Below are 19,694 nucleotides of genomic sequence, written 5' to 3'. Positions count from 1 at the left end.
GAGAAATTTTGAAGGAAAAAAGAATATAAGACAGTGTCTTATTTTTGGGGAAAGATGGTATATACACATACTTCCTGGTTAGCGACCATATTTTTGTTTGTAAACACTGCCTAAAACTGGCATTTAAAAGCCAGGATCACGGCGGGCAGTGGTGCTCGGATAACCCTTTTTATTATTCGAGTTTGGTCGAATTCGAATAGTAAATTATTCGAGTTCGGTCGAATATTCGAGTCAAATATTTTTTACTATTCGATTCGACCTCGGACTTCGAGCTCACTATTCGAGTCGGTATTCAAGCTCATTATTCGAGCTGACTATTCGAATTGGCCTTAAATAGCTTCCAACACTTGTTTTGGGGGTGAATGATGCAAGAAACATCTTTTTTTCCAAGTAACAACAGCAAGTGATTATGTGGGGATTTTCCTTTAAAAAAAAAAGGTGGAAAGAGAAGTTGTGTCCAAAATTCTGTTCAGTACAGTGTATACACTTCTTCTTCTTCTTTTGTATCTTTTATATCTTCTTCTTCTTTTTCCTCTTCTTCTTCTTCTTCTTCTATATCTTCTTCTTCTTCATCATCTTCTTCTTCATCTTCTTCTTTTTCTTCTTCATCTTCTTCTTCATCTTCTTCTTCATCTTCTTCTTTTTCTTCTTCATCTTCTTCTTCATCTTCTTTTTCTTCATCTTCTTCTTCTTCTTCTTCATCTTCTTCTTCTTCATCTTCTTCATCTTCTTCATCTTCTTCATCTTCTTCATCTTCTTCTTCATCTTCTTCTTCTTCATCTTCTTCTTCTTCTTCATCTTCTTCTTCTTCATATTCTTCATCTTCATCTTCTTCATCTTCTTCATCTTCTTCTTCATCTTCTTCTTCTTCATCTTCTTCTTCTTCATCTTCTTCTTCTATATCTTTTTCTAGCGGTCGTAAAGCCCACATCATGTCCAATACACAACTGGGACAACACAGTTTTCAACCCGGACACCTCTAAAAATAATATCACAAAGTATTAATAAAAAGTATATATATTTTTTATCTTTCTTTTAAAGAAATGCAGCTATTTTTGAGCGTAACAAATAGCTGGTGGCGCATGGTGGAAGCGCCATTGTATGTGCTCCCTGGCAGTGGAAACACACAGATAGCAGGAGGTAAATTCAGCAGCAGGAGGAGGAGGATGAGTGTGTGGCAGCAGGCAGTCAATGAGGCAGGCAGCGTGACATAATAGCCCTGGTACCTAGCGGTGATACCAGGGCGTAAATAAACACAACAGGAGGTCCCAGACAGCGGTCGTGCATCCCACATTGTGTCCAATACACAACTGGAACAACACAGTTTTCAACCCGGGCACCTCAGAAAAATTAAACCATTTTTTTAAAATGTTTTTTTGTTTTGTTTTTACAGCAAATTACACAGATATAGCTATTGTTGGACGTAATAGCTGGTGGCAGAGTGGCAGCAGAAGGTAAAATCTGTGTACCCTGGCAGTGGGAAACACAGACAGACAGACAGCAGCAGCAGGAGGAATGGAGGATTAGTGTGAGTGTGGCAGCAGGTAGGTAGGCAGCGTGACATAATAGCCCTGGTACCTAGCGTTGATACCAGGGCTGTAAAAAAACACAACAGGAGGTCCCAGACAGCGGTCGTGCAGCCCACATCGTGTCCAATACACAACTGGGACAACACAGTTTTCAACCCGGGCACCTCAGAAAAATTAAAAATTGTTTTTTGTTTTTTTTTAATGGTTTACTTTTTTTTTTTTTTTACAATTACACAGATATAGCTATTGTTGGACGTAATAGCTGGTGGCAGAGTGGCAGCAGAAGGTAAAATCTGTGTACCCTGGCAGTGGGAAACACAGACAGACAGCAGCAGCAGCAGGAGGAATGGAGGAGTAGTGTGAGTGTGGCAGCAGGTAGGTAGGCAGCGTGACATAATAGCCCTGGTACCTAGCGTTGATACCAGGGCTGTAAATAAACACAGCAGGAGGTCCCAGACAGCGGTCGTGCAGCCCACATCGTGTCCAATACACAACTGGGACAACACAGTTTTCAACCCGGGCACCTCAGAAAAATTAAAAATTGTTTTTTTTTTTAATGGTTTACTTTTTTTTAATTTTTTTACAATTACACAGATATAGCTATTGTTGGACGTAATAGCTGGTGGCAGAGTGGCAGCAGAAGGTAAAATCTGTGTACCCTGGCAGTGGGAAACACAGACAGACAGACAGCAGCAGCAGCAGGAGGAATGGAGGAGTAGTGTGAGTGTGGCAGCAGGTAGGTAGGCAGCGTGACATAATAGCCCTGGTACCTAGCGTTGATACCAGGGCTGTAAATAAACACAGCAGGAGGTCCCAGACAGCGGTCGTGAAGCCCACATCGTGTCCAATACACAACTGGGACATCACAGTTTTCAACCCGGGCACCTCAGAAAAATTAAACCTTTTTTTTTTTTTAAAGGTAAATACAGGCAGCAGGGGCAGCTATTGTTTGACGTAATAGCTGGTGGCAGAGCGGCAGCAGAAGGTAAATCTGTGTACCCTGGCAGTGGGAAACACAGACAGACAGCCAGCAGAAGGGCAGTACACAGCTGCCCACTGTAGATGTAAAATGTGTGGCTGCAGGCGACGTAATAGTCAAAGTGAACCAGGCTGGCTTAGTGAGCGGGAGCCAGGAGGTGGTAAAGGGTGGTAAGGCACATTAACAATGGTTCTTCCGGCAGCCAGTTCATTTCCCCCTCTCGCCGACAACAGGGGCCAGGAACTCGCCTTCCACCCATGCCTGGTTCATCTTGAGAAACGTCAGTCTGTCCACAGACTTGTGAGACAGACGTGAGCGTTTCTCGGTGACCACGCCACCAGCTGCTATAGAAGCAGCGCTCGGACAGCACGCTGGAAGGGGGGCAGGACAGCACTTCCAGGGCGTACTGCGCCAGCTCGCTCCAGATCTCCAGGCGCTTGACCCAATACTCCATGGGATCAACAGGGGCATCGCTGTCAAGCCCGCTGTAGGACCCCATGTAGTCAGCCACCATGCGGGTCAGGCGCTGGCTGTGACCGGAGGAGGATGCTGCTGCATGCACCTCCACTCTAGTCACTGCTGCCGGAGCCTCTACAGTCCTGTAGAGCTCGTTGCTGAGAGACAGCAGGTCTGTGGGGCGCTTGCTGCTGGATGCAGGCACCTGCTGCTGCCTCTGTGCTGGCTGTGGCTGGACAGTGGGGGTGGAAGGCTGGGGGAAGGCTTTCTCCAAGCGCTTAACAAGGGCCTGCTGCAAGCTCCTTATTTGTTGCGCTGGCTCTCCTCCTGCAGGCGGCAGGAACTGGCTCAACTTCCCCTTGAGGCGCGGGTCCAACATCATGCTGATCCAGATGTCCTCCCTCTGCTTCATCTGGATCACCCTGGGGTCCTTGCGCAGGCACGTCAGCATGTGTGCTGCCATTGGGAAGAGGCGGGCCACGTGTGCTGGCACATCGACGGCAGTGCTGTCCTCATCCTCCTCCTCTGCCTCCTCAGCCTCATCCTCTCTCCACCCCCGCACCAACTCAGCTGCGCTGTGCTGATCCCCCTCATCAGCAGCAAGGTCAGGGACCTCCACCAAGTCCTCCTCCTCCTCCCCCTCAGAGGTGGACTGTGCAGCTGCATGCCGCTCCTGCTGGGCCAAGGCTGCCGCTCCCTGTTCCAGCAAAGCATCGTGGGCCCTGTTCAGCAGACAAACCAGGGGCACCCACTCGCAGACCATAGCATGGTCCCTGCTCACCATGTTAGTGGCCTGCAGAAAGGGAGCAAGCACTAAGCACACCTGCTGCATGTGCCTCCAGTCGTCATCGGGGATGATGGACGGGATGTTGCTGGTCTTGTCCCTTTTCTGAGCGGCGGAAACAGTGGCCAGGGCAAGGTACTGGTTGACAGCGTGCTTCTGTTCAACCAGACGCTCCAACATCGCCAGGGTGGAGTTCCAGCGAGTTGGAACGTCTTCCAGGCTCGCACAGGCTGCAGCTGAGCGCCGGAAGTGACGCACAACATTCCTTGCCGTTTCCAGCAGTTCGCCCATCCCCTGGTAGGTGCGCAAGAACTTCTGCACCACCAGGTTCAGCACGTGGGCAAGACAGAGGATGTGGGTCAGGTTTCCCCTGTCAATTGCGGCAACCAGATTGGCCCCATTGTCGGCCACCACCTCTCCGACTCTGAGGCCTCTGGGGGTCAGCCAAATCCTCTCCTGCTCCTGGAGTTTGGCCAACACATGGGTTGCCGTCAGTTTGGTCTTCCCAAGGCTGACCAACTGCAGCAGCGCTTGGCAGTGGCGGGCCTTCACGCTGCTGCTGAGGCGGGGGGGTTTGGCCAGGTGTGCCGGAGGATGGCAGAGGATCGGAGGAACCTGCTGCAGTTCCCCTGACCACCCTGCGGGGTGGCACCACCCACTGTGTTGCTGCTGCTGCTGTGCCCGCTGCTGCTCTCCCATCCTCACCCCCTTCCACCAAGCTGACCCAGTGGACAGTGAAGGACAGGTAGCGGCCTGTCCCGAAGCGGCTGCTCCAGGAGTCCATGGTGACGTGGAACCTTTCACCAACCGCGTGCTCCAGCCCTCGCTCCACATTGGCCATCACAAAGCGGTGCAGTGCAGGAATGGCCTTGCAGGCAAAGTAGTGTCTGCTGGGGAGCTGCCAGTCTGGGGCTGCACAAGCAAGCAGCGCACGCATGTCGCTCCCCTCCTGCACGAGCGTGTACGGCAGGAGTTGGGAGCACATGGCCCGTGCCAGCAAGCCGTTCAGCTGACGCACGCGATGGCTGCTGGGAGGCAGAGCCCTAACCACCCCCTGGAAGTACTCGCTCAAAAGGCTCTGGCGTGGCCTTTTGCTAGCACGGGAATCAGTGGACACAGCAGAGGAGGCCACTGAGGACTGGCTGCCAGAACAGGCCTCAGTGTCGGCGGCAGGAGTTGCAGAGGGGGGAGGAGCAGTGCGTTTCCGCACTCCTGCTGGTGCTGCTGGAGGAGCAGGAGGGCGGGTGGCTGCTGTTGCTGCTGCTGCTGCTGAAGGCTGTGCAGTGATGGGTGTTGTGCCACTGCCAGCACCAGATGCCTTCAGCCTCTGGAACTCCTCATGCTGGTGGAAATGTTTAGCAGCAAGGTGGTTGATGAGCGAGCTGGTGCTGAACTTTAAGGGGTCTGCACCTCTGCTCAACTTCCGCTGACAGTGGTTGCAAGTGGCGTACTTGCTTTCAACTGTGGGCATTGTGAAAAATCGCCAGATTGGTGACAAGAACAACCCCCTACGGCCTGGAGCCGCTGCTGCCTGTCTCCCTGTGGTGGTTGGGGGGGGGGGGGGGGGGGCTTGGGTGCGGCTGGTGGTGGTACTGGCAGGTGCTGCTGCTGCTGAGCCTGAGACACCAGCAGGCTGTGGGACCTGCCTACTGCTGCCAATGCTTGCAATGATGCACCTCCTTGCAAGGCCCACAAGCGCATCCTCCTCCTCCTCCTCCTCAGAGCTGCTGATGATGAGATCCCCAGGTGCTGGTGGTGGCGGCACCCAGTCATTGTCTGTCACCACGTCATCATCATCATCATCTTCCCCCTCCTGAAACATGTCCTGCTGGGATGATGACCCCCCAAACTCCTTTCCTGATGCATGGATGGGCTGCTTGACTGTCGCCACAGTCTTGCTGTCCAATCCCTCATCCCCCAAAGTGCCCATCAGCATCTCCTCCTCCAAATCGCCAACAACAGCAGACATGCCTGGGGTCAAAAGACTGCTGAATGACAGATCGCCAACTGACGGTGAACTGGCCTCCTCCCCAGGCCCCGCTGGGCGGCTGCTGCGAACAGGGGTGGTGGTGGTGAGGGTGGAGGCCTCGGATGCAGAGCTGATGGCGGGCTGCTCATCCTCCGTCATCAGTTGCACCACAGTGGCTGCATCCTTTTCCTTAATGGGACGTTTCCGACCCGGCTGGAGGAAAATAGGAGCAAGTACTACACGCTGCTGCTGCTGCTGTGTCTCTGCAGCGTGAGTTGCTCCTGCTGGGCGGCGCCCAAGGCGTCCACGGCCAGTGGCTATAGGAGGAATGTTAGCCACTGACGCAGCTGCTGCTGCTGCTGCGGAACTGTGCATGGTGGCGCGGCCGCGGCTTGCCACAATGCTGCTCCCTCTCCTCTTGATTCCCTTGCTGCCCTTCCCCTTGCCCAAACCGCGCTGGCTGCCACTTCCAGACATCTTAGATGTTTTGGGCGTAAACAAAAAAGTTTTTTAAAAGGGCGGGGGAAAAAGTGGGGTACTTTAATGGAGTGGGTTGGTGGGTGAGGTGACACTAATCACTAAGTGATTACTAGTACAGTACTAATACAAAATACAATAATTCAGTAATCAGTATAAGTGTGAACAGTGAGTGTGTCCCCTAGTACACTAACTAGAAAATACAATAATCAGTAGTAAATAATCAGATTAAGTAGAAGGAAATAGAGTGTGTGTACAGAGTGCACGCACACACACACGCAGGTGCTAGCCTATGAACAGTGACTGAGTGTCCCTAGTACAGTAAGTACTAGTAACAGTAAGTAGTACAACTAGAAATTACAATAAGTAATCAGAAGGAAATAGAGTGTGTGTACTACTGTACAGACAGTGCACGCACCGCACACACACACGCAGGAGCTAGCCTATGAACAGTGACTGAGTGTCCCTCCCTAGTAGTAAGTAGTAAGTAAGTGTACAACTAGAAATTACAATAATCAGTAGTAATCAGAAGGAAATAGAGTGTGTGTACTGTACAGACAGTGCACGCACACACACACGCAGGAGCTAGCCTATGAACAGTGACTGAGTGTCCCTAGTAGTAAGTAGTAAGTAAGTACAACTAGGAAATTACAATAATCAGTAGTAATCAGAAGGAAATAGAGTGTGTGTACTGTACAGACAGTGCACGCACACACACACACGCAGGAGCTAGCCTATGAACAGTGACTGAGTGTCCCTAGTAGTAAGTAGTTAGTAAGTACAACTAGAAATTACAATAATCAATAGTAATCAGAAGGAAATAGAGTGTGTGTACTGTACAGACAGTGCACGCACACACACACGCAGGAGCTAGCCTATGAGCAGTGACTGAGTGTCCCTAGTAGTAAGTAGTTAGTAAGTACAACTAGAAATTACAATAATCAGTAGTAATCAGAAGGAAATAGAGTGTGTGTACTGCACGCACACACGCAGGAGCTATGAACAAACAGTGACAGTGAGTGTCCTAGTACAGTTACTACAAAATACAATCACTCAGTAGTAAAGGACAGCAGAAACACTGGTATAATAAACTAACAGAGGACAGGAGGACAGCTGCCCACACAGGCAAGGCCCTGAGGCCTAAAGCAGTGTAAGCTTGCCTGCAGCAGCTGTCTGCCTCTATGTAACACACAAGCTACTAACTAAAATACAATGTCTATCTAACTAACAACAATATAGGTGTGTATAGGAGGTGTATGTGAGCAAAAACGCTAGGTAATTGACCACAATAGAGCTCTTGCTAAGCCAAAGCACAAAGGAGCAGATCTCTCTCTGTACAAAGTAAGGCAAGGACGGAAAAACGGAACATGGCGGCCGCTATTTATAGGGTAGGGGCTGGCCAGGGTCCCCCTCTGTGATTGGCTGCCGTCAGAGGGCCTGGGAGCCCTCTGATTGGCTCTAAGGACATCAATCTGGGCTATGACGCTATTCGAGCTCGGTATTCGAGCTCGAATAGCGCTGTTTGCTCGAATAGCTCGAATAGTGAATGGGCTATTCGAGTTCACTCGAATAGCCCATTCGAATAGCTGCAGCTATTCGAGTTCGGTATTCGAGCTCGAATAGCTGAAAAAGAGCTCGAATATTCGAGCTACTCGAATATTCGAGCTCTGCTGAGCACCCCTGACGGCGGGGAACAGCGGAAATTGCAAAGAGGGATCCAGGAGATCACAGTGACTCGATTGGTATGTTTTTTATTGTACAAATCGGACAGTACAGATTCTCTTTAAAGAGCTTCAATATGAGCATGTAATTCTGTTTCTTTCTAATGCCTCTTGTGTTGTATGTATTTATGGAGAGGTTACAGAGCTCTGCAAGTTTGATTTACATGAGATCAGCCGTAGTTACACTATGAAATTCATTCATTCAGTTCTTTCACACCTGCAATTGTACATTGTTTGAATAGTTCTGCATATCTATCCTCTGTGTCCTTGGCATCAGTCTTTGTGGCGATTAATGCATGTGGGCAGGAAAAATTGTAAAATATGAATAGCAAAAGAATATTTTCAAATCCAAGGTAATTGCTATAGATCATGGACAGTCATTTCCTTCAAAATCAGTTTTTGTCATGAAACCTTTATTTTATTTTTCTGCCACATTAGCAGGAAAAAATTAAATATAATTTTAAGTATTTTGCATGAAGGAAAAATATTCATATTCCCAATACACTATGCATACATTTTACCAGTGTTTAAGCAAGCAACATAGCGTGCAAATAGCACAAATTGCATAGTTTACCAGTGCAATGTGAGTTATGCAATATGTAGTATACAAGCAATGTGTATTATGAACACAAGGAAAGCCTGCTATTTTCTAGAGGTTAGTGAATCAGGGCCATTTGTTAAATTTTTCATCTTCTTTTTATAGCCAAAAATAGGTACTTAAAGAGAACCTGAACTAAAGGTAAAACGTTAAAATAACCATACACAGGTCATACTTACCTCCAGTGTAGTCTACTACTCAATCTCTTTCTCCTCTCCTGCGCCCCATTTGTCCACTGTGATCAATTGAATTCTCCATCCTCCATATTAAAAATGACCATTACCCCATAACAGCTTCCTGGTCAGCACACTGTTAAACTGTAACATAACACACTTGAGCCATAGGGAAACATGGACATTACCTTGCATATTCAGTTGTAACTGACAGCTGTTGATATATAACTGACAGCAACTGGTATATTTCAGTTCTGACAAAATATTGTCAGAATGTGAAGGGATCACTGTAAGAAGAAGATGGTGAGCTTCTGAGAGAAACTGACGGTGAGGTTAGTATGTAATATTCATTTGCAGCTACGTCATGTGTTTATTTTAAATAATTGTACTCGCTTCAGGCTTCCTTTAACCATTTACCGCCATCCTAACGTATTAAAACGTCATGCTTACCGCTATTAACAGCAACATGACGTTTTAATACGTCGCGCATTCCCGCCGCTGCTACCGCCGTGTGTCCGCCGCTACCGCCGCCATTACCGTCGGGATCCCGTGCTGGGCGATTGGGGAAGAGGACTGAACAGTCCTCTACCCAATCGCAGTGCCTGGAGTGAATGGACGTGACCGCGAACAGCGGCTACGTCCATTCACATAAACAGGAAATGTAACAGTTTAATAAAGTGTGTAAAAAAAAAAAAAAAAAAAGTGAACACGTCCTATGAGTGTTCACCAGCGCCATCTTGTGGCCAAAAAGTATATTACACTTACAAAATACATACATTTTCAAGTATATACACATCATTAATAAAATTACACTTCCAACCCTCCCCCCCAAAAAAAACACTTGTAAAAAAAAAAAATCAGCTTAAAAAAATAAATAAATAGTTACCTTAGGGACTCAGCTTTTTTTATTCTATATTTTATGGGGGAAAATTAATTTTAATTTATTACATAGGGGCTTGTAATTATGGCCAGAACAAACAGAAAAATAACCACTTATATTTCAAAATAATATACTGTCGCCATACATTGTGGTAGGGACATAATCTAAACGGTTTAATTATCGGGACCACTGGGCAAATAAAACGTGTTTGTTTTATCCACAGGAGAATGTTTAATTTTAAAACTATAAAGGCTGAACACTGAGAAATAATGATTTTTTTTCTTTTTTTTTCTGTTTTTCTCATTAAAATGCATTTAGAATAAAAAAATTCTTAGCAAAATGTACTATCCACAGAAAGCCTAATTGGTGGCGAAAAAAACGAGGTATAGATCATTTTCTTGTGATAAGTAGTAATAAAGTTATTAGGGAATAAAAGGGAGGAGCGCTGACAACTGAAAATTGCTCTGGTCCGTTAGGATAAAAACCCTTGGGGGTGAACTGGTTAATGTTACAGAAAACCTTTGATACATTTGGGGAGATGTAAAGAAAGATACTGTTTAGCTAGAATCAGGGTCGTTTCTAGGATCCTGTGAGATCTGGAGCACCCCTGGGCACCAGGTCCGTGTCAATGAATGGGCGTGGTGATGTAGCGGGATAAGTGAGTATGGCCATGGGTGTGGTCAAATGTCAGCATTAGGAGATGTCATAACAAGGGCCTGGGCTCACCATTGTATTGTTCTGCAACACAGATAGGCGTGCATTTTGCACAAACTCTTGGCACCTAAGATACCTTCTATTGCAGATTTGGCGAATCTGAGAATCTCCATAGACTTCAATGACAAACGAATGGCCGCCGACTTCAGACAGCCATATTGCGGCTGTATAGCGATCCCTAGCCAAAGTACTCCAGAGGGGTCTTTGGGGGGGGTTTGGGTTGGGTTAAGTAAAACCCATTCAGCCAGGTATCTGACATATTTCGGACCTGCTGGTCTTTAATCATAGCACAGTCGGCGGCCATTAAAGTCTATGGGAAAAATGCAATTGCAAATAAATAAAAAAAAAATTACGTTGAACGCGAATTTCAAACACAGTTCAAAATTTCACAGAATTTCAAACACAGGGTCACTGCGAAGTACTCGCCTGGCCAATACTTCAGCCCATCTCTATCTGCTGGGTGATCTGTTGTGCTGCTGAATGGCTGATCATTACCGACTTCAGGGCCGACAACTGCTTAAAGGAAACCTGAGACTGACAAACTAAAAACATTTATACTTACCTGTAGACAGAGATGATATGAGCGCTGCACTATGATCATTTAACAGCAGCCAGAGGTGGAAATTAACTAATTTCCACAGTGGAAATTAGGTAAAGTTGTAAGTAATCCTCTGTGCTGTAGCTTTAAGGTGCCAGCCCCTGTGCAGCCTGTTGCAATCACCCGGTGCTCAACAATAGTGATGTATGGCCAACACCAGGGTATATAAAACCACAATCAGGCTAGTTGAGTTATTGCACAGCGAGGTAAACTTTAATAAAATCTGCAAAACCATTATAAATAGTTAAAACATGCACTTACATTGAGGATCCATGCATACTGGCCTCTATGGCATAAATGTGCTTGGTGTACTTTAAAGTGTACCTGAATGGGCAATATTTTACTGTACCAGTGATGATTTTATGATAGATATATGATACAAGGTGCATTTTACCAGTCGGATTTGTGCAAATACCTTTTCAGATCATGTATGCAATCAGAAAAACATAAGGACTAGAAGAGATCCTAGTGCAGTGTATATTGGTACAGTATAAGTAATGCAATAGTGGCATTAAAGAGAATCTGTACTCTAAAATCCTTACAATGAAAAGCATACCATTCTATTCATTATGTTCTCCTGGGCCCCTCTGTGCTGTTTCTGCCACTCCCTGCTGCAATCTTGGCTTGTAATTGCCAGTTTTATGAAGTGTTTACAAATAAAAGACGTGGCTGCTAACCAGCAGGTGATAGGCTTAGAGAAGGTCAGTCTGTGACTCATACAGAGCCTGGAGGAGGCGTGGAGAGGGTGTGTATAGCTTCTACCTATCACAGTAGAGCAATACATTCCTGCCTCAGCCGACAAACCCGGCAAAGGGAAGAAGATTAGATTATATAACAGAGATAATTCAGCCACTGTGCAACTAGGAAAGGCTGCAGTAAGACAGACCACATTAGAAAAGGTAAAAGAACTTATAGGATAGAAGAAATAAGACTGAAAATTTTGTTACAGAGTCTCTTTAAGACACAATGGGCCATATGCAATTCTCTTTTTCACCTGAGTTTTCTCCTAGGTGATATTTTCACAACTTGTAAATAAAATGCCTTTTAAACCACCTGCAAGCAAACAAATACTCAAAATAATTTTGACGATGCTTTTCCACTAGAGATGGTTAGAACCTCTGAATTTTGGTTTGCGAACCTCAAACGCGAATGTCCACAAAAGTTCGTTTTTTGCGAACTTTCGCGAACTGCAATAGACTTCAATGGGGATGCGAACTTTGAAAACTAGAAACATTTATGCTAGCCACAAAGTGATGGAAAAGATGTTTCAAGGAGTCTAACACCTGAAGGGGGCATGGATGAGTGGGATAGATGCCAAAAGTCCCGGGAAAAAATCTGGATTTGATGCAAAGCAGCGTTTTAAGGGCAGAAATCAGATTGCATGCTAAATTGGAGGCCTAAAGTGCATTAAAATGTCTTGCATGTGTATACATCAATCAGGGAGTGTAATTAGAGTACTGCTTCACACTGACACACCAAACTCACTGTGTAACGCACCGCAAACAGCTGTTTGTTTAGTGATGGCTGTGCTGGACTGGTGCGCACCATGGCGAGAGTGCAGGCCATGGCGGTTTTCAAGCCAATATGGTCGCCAGGCTGTTATAGTTCAATGATAGAACAACAGTGACTGTCCAGCTGATCGAATTTGGTCTGTCCACAATTAAGCAATGACTTTATTATCTTGGGTGTGCCCCCCCCCCAAGGCACTCATATAGCCGACGTTCATTGCTTCATTGTGATACGCAAGCCCCTTCACTGTGGCAAGGTAACGATCACGAAGGGGAATTGACACATGTGCATGCCCTTTGTTTAGTTGTTGCAGCTGCAGTTCAGCCAGGAAAATTATTATAGTGGCCGCTGCTAGCAGCGGCCTTAAAAATTCAGGAATCCGCCTGGAGTCCTGGACCCTGTTGGTAGTGGCGGAGAAGGCAGTCAAGTGGCCCGCAGGCAGAGATGCTGTGTGGGAAACGACTTAGTCATGGGGCAGGCAGTCACACAGCGTGCAGGCAGAGATGCTGTGTGTGGGGACTGACTTAGGCTTAGGGCGGGCAGTAGCCCTCCGGGATCCATGCCTCATTCATTTTGATAAAGGTGGGGTACTGAACACTTTTGTGATGACTTCTCTTTTCAGTAACAATGCCTCCAGCTGCGCTGAAGGTCCTTTCTGACAGGACGCTTGAGGCAGGGCAAGACAGAAGTTGGATGGCAAATTGTGACAGCTCTGGCCACAGGTCAAGCCTGCGCACCCAGTAGTCCAAGGGTTCATCGCTGCTCACAGTGTCTACATCCACACTTAAGGCCAGGTAGTCAGCTACCTGCCGGTCCAGGCGTTGGTGGAGGGTGTATCCGGAAGGGCTAAGGCAAGGCGTTGGACTAAAGAATGTCCACATGTCCGATATCACCATTATATCGCTGGAGCCTCCTGTCCTTGCCTGCGTGGACATGGGAGGATTACTGGCAGTGGTACCTTTATTGCGTTGTGCTGTGACATCACCCTTAAACGCACTGTAAAGCATAGTTGCCAGCTTGTCCTGCAAGTGCTGCAATCTTTCTGCCTTCATGTGATTTGGAAACATCTCCACCACTTTGTGCCTATACCGAGGGTCTAGTAGTGTGGCCACCCAGTACAGCTCATTCCCCTTGAGTTTTTTTTACGGGGTTCCCTCAACAGGCTGCCCAGCATGAAAGACGCAATCTGCACAAATTTAAATCCAGACGTACTATCCATCTCCTCTTACTCTTCCTCAGTGACGTCAGCTAAGTTCTCCTCCTTCCCCCAGCCACGAACAATGCCACGGGAACGTTGAGCAGCACAAGCCCCCTGCAATGCCTGCTGCGGTTGTTCTTCTGCCGCCAAAAAAAAAACACCTTCCTAATCATCCGAGTCTGACTCCTCTTCCTCCTCCCCCCTCTGTGCTGTGGCTGGTGTTGAGGAAACATCTTGTTCTGATGAGAATTGATCCCACAACTCTTCCTCCTGTTCCTGTTCACGCTCCTCCACAGCTTGATCCACCACTCTACGCACGGCATGCTCCAGGAAGAAAGCGTACAGGATCAGGTCACTAATGGCGCCTTCACTGCGACTCACCAGGTTGGTCACCTCCTCAAATTGCCGCATGAGCCTGCAGGCATTTCGCATGAGTGTCCAGTTCTTGGGCCAGAACTTCCCCATCTCCCCAGAGTGTGTCCTTCTACTGTAGTTGTAGAGATACTGGGTGACGGCTTTCTCCTGTTGTAGTAGGCGAGAGAACATAAGGAGGGTCGAATTCCAGCGAGTAGGGCTATCACAAATCAGGCGTCTCACTGGCAAGTTGTTTCTCTGCTGAATATCAGCAAAGCGTGCCATGGCCTTGGAAGACCACCTGAAAATGCCCACACAACTTCCTGGCTTCCTTTAGGACATCCCGTAAGCCTGGGTAATTCGACACAAATCTCTGAATTATGAGATTCAGCACATGGGCCATGCAGGGTACATGTGTCAGCTTTCCCACCACGTTGTACATGTGTCACCCACCACGTTGCCGATCTCCAGTTGGTGCGGGGTCAGCCACTGATACACCTGTTTGTTAAGAGCAGCTAGGAGAGCTGCTCCAGTGTGACTCTCCACTTTGAGGCAAGACATGTCTAAGATGGCGTGACACCGTCGTACCTGGCATGCAGCATAGGCCCTGGGTAGCTGGGGCTGTGTAGCTGGAGAGGAGATTGCAGCACCAGTAGAGCTGAACTGCCACTCAGCCAAGGAGGAGGAGGATGATGACAGTGAAGAGGATGTAGCAAGAGGAGAGGAGGTGGCAGGAGGCCTGCCTGCAAGCCGTGGAGGTGTCACACGTTGGTCCGCTGCACAGCCATGAACTCCCTGCTTGTCAGCGGTCACCAGGTTGACCCAATGGGCTGTGTAAGTAATGTACCTGCCCTAACCATACTTGGCAGACCAGGCATCCATGGTCAGGTGGACCCTTGACCCAATGCTGTGTCCCAGAGATGACACCACTTGCCTCTTAACTTCACGGTACTGTTTGGGTATCGCCTTTTTAGAGAAATAATTGTGGCCTGGCATCTTCCACTGCGGTGTTCCAATGGCCACAACTTTACGGAAGGCCTCAGAGTGGTAACAGCAGGCAAGCTAACAGTTCCGCCAAGCCAGCTGTCAGACACCGGGCAAGGGGGTGACTGGCAGAAATTGGCTTCTTCCGCTCAAAGATTTCCCTCATGGTCACCTGACTGCTGCTGTGGGCAGAGGGGCAGGAACTGCTCAAGGTGAGAGGCAGAGTGGAGGCTGGCTGTGATTGTGAAGGTGCAAGGGAGAAAGTGGCTGAAGATGATGCACCTGAAGGAGGAAGAGGAGAAGGAGGGTGGCTTTTCTTTTGTGTGCTGCTTTTCCTTTGATGCTCTTCCCATTGCTGTTTGTGCCTTTTCTCTTCGTAAGGCAGTTGTCCTTCCGCGGCTGTTGGCCTTTCCACGGCTCAATTTTTGGAGGCAGAGAGAACAGATGGCATTGCTCTGATCTACAGCAGACACACTAAAAATTTCCAAACCGCTGAGCCCCCCTGGGGTGATGGCACTATGGTGGCATCAGCAGCTGACGTTGAAGGGCATGTTGGCTGGCTGTACATAGGTGGCGATACGGGATGCCGAACATTGCCACCAGCTGTTTCTGATGACAAGATCCCCCTGCTTCTTTCAGGAACTCGTCTCCTCCTACTCCTCTCTGACTCCCCCTCTGAACTGTCCCCTTGGTCATCTTGTCTCTTAGGATCCCACGTGACATCCGTATCATCGTCATCATCATAATCATCCTGCCCAGCTTTGCTTGCCTCAGACACCTCATAAACTGCACCAACAGCAGGTACTTCATCATCCTCCTCCTCACACGTTACTTCCATAGTGTCGCCTAACTCAGACATATGAGGTGGTGTAACTTGCTTAGCGCCTTCATCTTGTTGTAACAGTAGTGGCTGTGAATTAGTTAATTCCCCACCAAATAACTCCTGTGAAGTGTCAAATGGAACGGATGTGGTGCTTGTAGTAGCGCTGGTGGCTGCGGAAGATGAGGTGTTCTGTGTTAAATAGTCAACCACGTCCTGACAATCTTGAGACATGCCTTCTTCTGAGCACTGGACTTTGGTCCAGGGCCGCACAAAATCACATCAGCACGACCTCGAACAGACCTGCCGGTTGCCCTTCCTCTGGGTCTGCCTCTGCCTCTACCTGTTTAGTCCGTTGTGTCCATATCGGGGGAATGAAGTGAAAGGTATGCACTGACTTGACTAATACAATGTGCAGTCACACAGGTGTAGTTAACAGGTATGCATGGAGTGGTATATCACACTGCAGAAGTAGTAGAAGACAAAAACACAGGAGATCCGGGAGCCCAATTTGGTGCAATACGTTATTATGTACAGAAGAAATTTCATACAAACAGTAGGTATTATACTCACAAGAGTAGGTTGCTGAAAGAGGCAACCACTCGTTTTCGCAGGTGGGGAAATACCGTCCCCACTCAGCCTTTTATTCCTTTTTTGGTCGCTGCTCCTAAAAAGGCAGATCCGTCAGAGATTTTCTAACGTTGATCTACCCCTAAAATCAAGGGGTACTAACTGTTTTTTAGATACGGTAGGAGGCGCCCGGTAAGGAAATTATAAATAGTTATATTTGGTAGGTAAAACATAGGTAGAAAAAAATGGTGTGATCCTACCTTCTAGATGTCCCTTGCGGGAAAAATACCGTTAGCCAAGCGGCACTCGGACTCCAGGCAAGTCTGGAATATAGGCACTTCAATTGACCTGAGGAAGCAGTTTTGACCGTGAAACGCGTTGTCTGTGCCCCAAATAAAGCCTGACTATATAAGTATACATCTCGATCTGTATTTTTCCCGCAAGGGACATCTAGAAGGTAGGATCACACCATTTTTTTCTACCTAATGTTGTACCTACCAAATAGAACTATTTATAATTTCCTTACCGGGCGCCTCCTACCGTATCCAAAAAACAGTTTATATCACACTGCGTACGCTCACGTGGGTAGGTGGGTGCACTGAACAACAGGTAGGTATATGCAGTGATGGGTATTACAAATGTGCACCTGTCACACACACCTACCGTGAACAGGTACAGTGACGGGTGGTATTAAATAGCACACTGTGTGCGCTCACGTAGGTAGGTGGGTGCACTGAACAACAAGTAGGTGTATGCAGTGCTGCTGGGTATTACAAATGTGCACCTGACACACACACACACACACACACACACACACACACACACACACACACACACACACACACACACACACACACACACACACACACACACACGCACGCACGCAGGCACGCACACACACACACAGGTACCGTGAACAGGTGCAATGACTGGTGGTATTAACAATGCGTGCGCTCACGTAGGTAGGTAGGTAGGTAGGTAGGTGCACTGAACAGTGAACAGCAGGGTTGCTCGAATGTACCAAAATTCGATTCGGGTACATTCGAATTCGGGCCCGCGGAAAATTCGTATTCGGATGCGATCGCCGAATTCGGTTCGGATTCAAATTCGGTTTGGGTTCCATAAAAAATTTGGGAAAAATTTGTGTTCGCAAATTCGGATGTTTTTTTTTTTTTTTTTTTTTAAAGGGAAATCACATGTAAAGAGGTCTAATATAAAAAAAAAAGAAAAATGTGATGGGAAACGTTTTTTTCAGCATTTCTTGTTTATTCATCGTCACCGTCTTCTTTTTTTTCTCTCCATCTTTTTCTTCACCATCTTCTTTTTCTGTTTTACCCTCTTTTTGTTTCTCGTCATCAATCATATTCATTACTATCATCTTCATCATCTTCTTCTTCACTGGCATCTGGTTCTTTAAGTTCTTCTTCTTCTTCACCTGGTTCATCTTCAATTGTTTTTTCATCTTCTTCTTCACCTGGTTCTTCTTCATCTTCTTATTCTCCTTCTTCATCATCATCATCTGGTTCTTCTTCACCTTGTTCTTCTCTTCTTCTTCTTCACCTGGTTCTTCTCTTCTTCTTCTTCTTCACCTGGTTCTTCTCTTCTTCTTCTTCTTCTTCACCTGGTTCTTCTCTTCTCTTCTTCTTCTTCTTCACCTGATTTCTTCTTCTTCTTCTTCTTTTTCCTCTTCTTCTTCTTTTTCCTCTTCTTCTTCTTCTTCTTCTTCTTTTTCCACCAACATTTTGTTTTTTCCCTTACAGAACTGTACTGTTGTAAAATGTTATCTTCAACACAAGCATAGCTATTGTAGTGGCGTAATAGCTAGTTGTGCATGACAGCAGTGCATAATTCTGTGGACCCTGGCGGTGGGAACACAGACAGGCAGGAGGATAACTACAGCAGCAGTAGCAGCAGCAGGAGGAGGAGGAGGGGGAGGAGTAGTGACGTATGGCAGCAGGCAATGTCACAGGCCAATGGTACCTAGCGTTGGTACCATGGCTGAAAATAAACACCAAAGAGCAGGATGAGGTTCCGGACAGCAGTCGTGCAGCCCACATTGTGCCCAATGCACAACTGGGACAGCACAGTTTTCAACCCAGACACCTCAGAATTTATTTATTTATTTTTTTACAACAGTATAGCTATTGTAGTGGCGTAATAGCTAGTGGCGCATGGCAGCAGCGCATAATTCTGTGGACCCTGGCGGTGGGAACACAGACAGGCAGGAGGATAACTATAGCAGCAGCAGCAGGAGGAGGAGGAGGAGGAGGCAAACGACAGTCACAGTAGGTGATAACAAGGGATGTTGGCCTGCGAATGTAACAATTTACTACAGAAAGGTAATAAATCACACAGTAACAAATGAAAAAAATTAAATGAAGGGGTGGGTGGTGGTAGTAGTAGTGGAAGAGAGACTACCACCTACCTAGTAGTAGTACGGTTGTACGCGCAGGTAGTAACTATTAAATGCCTGCTGTACTAAACAGTAAACAATATAACTGCCAGACAGTGGGTGACCAATTACAGTTGGCGGTCACACACGGTCAGACGCAATCAACATTGTGGGCCGGCAAATGTCAGTCACACAGCAGGGGATGCTGGCCTGTACACAGTCAATCAGTAACTAACTAGTATTAACTAACAGTACTGAAGCTATAAACTAACAGACTACAGCAAACAGCAGCAGTACAAATTAACTAAACTACTATAGTACACAACTAACTAAAATTCCTAACCTACCTAAGCTAGTAGTAGGATAAGGCTGCCCTAGGCTAGCAGGCCTAGCCTGCACACAGACTAACACTAGCCTAGCACAGTATACAGTACACACTAGCTGACTACAAACAATCAAATTACTATATATCTATCTATATAACAGTACAATGTATGTGTTTAGGAGGTGTTTAGGAAGCAAAACACTAGGTTTAGCACAGAATACACTTGATCAGACACGCAGCACAGCACTGGAGATGCTCTCAGTACCAGCTCAGTCACACAAGTGCGTAGCTCCGCAAAATGGCCGCCGCCTTATATAGAGGAAGGGAGGGCCAGGCTTCCCTCCTCTGATTGGTTGCTAGCGTTGCTAGGGACTCGGCTGGAGGAATTCTGATTGGCCTGCATCACCACTGAAGCCGAACCCAATGCAACATCCGGCCGAATTCAAATGCGCACATTCGGCCGCCTTCGGCTTCGGGTTCAGCGCATTTGGCTTCGACTTCGGGAACTCTGAAATTTACCCGAATAATTTGGATAAATTCGCATTCGAGAGTCCTGGAGAGCAAGCCTGGTGAACAGGTGTAGTGAGTGGGATGGGATTGCCTATCACACACACAGGTAGTCACTGAATGTGCTGGGCCTGGCAGTGGCAAAGTAGGAATTACC

The sequence above is a fragment of the Hyperolius riggenbachi genome, chromosome 11 (assembly GCF_040937935.1).
Source record: "Hyperolius riggenbachi isolate aHypRig1 chromosome 11, aHypRig1.pri, whole genome shotgun sequence".
NCBI lineage: Eukaryota > Metazoa > Chordata > Amphibia > Anura > Hyperoliidae > Hyperolius > Hyperolius riggenbachi.
This window is presented reverse-complemented; position numbering follows the sequence as displayed.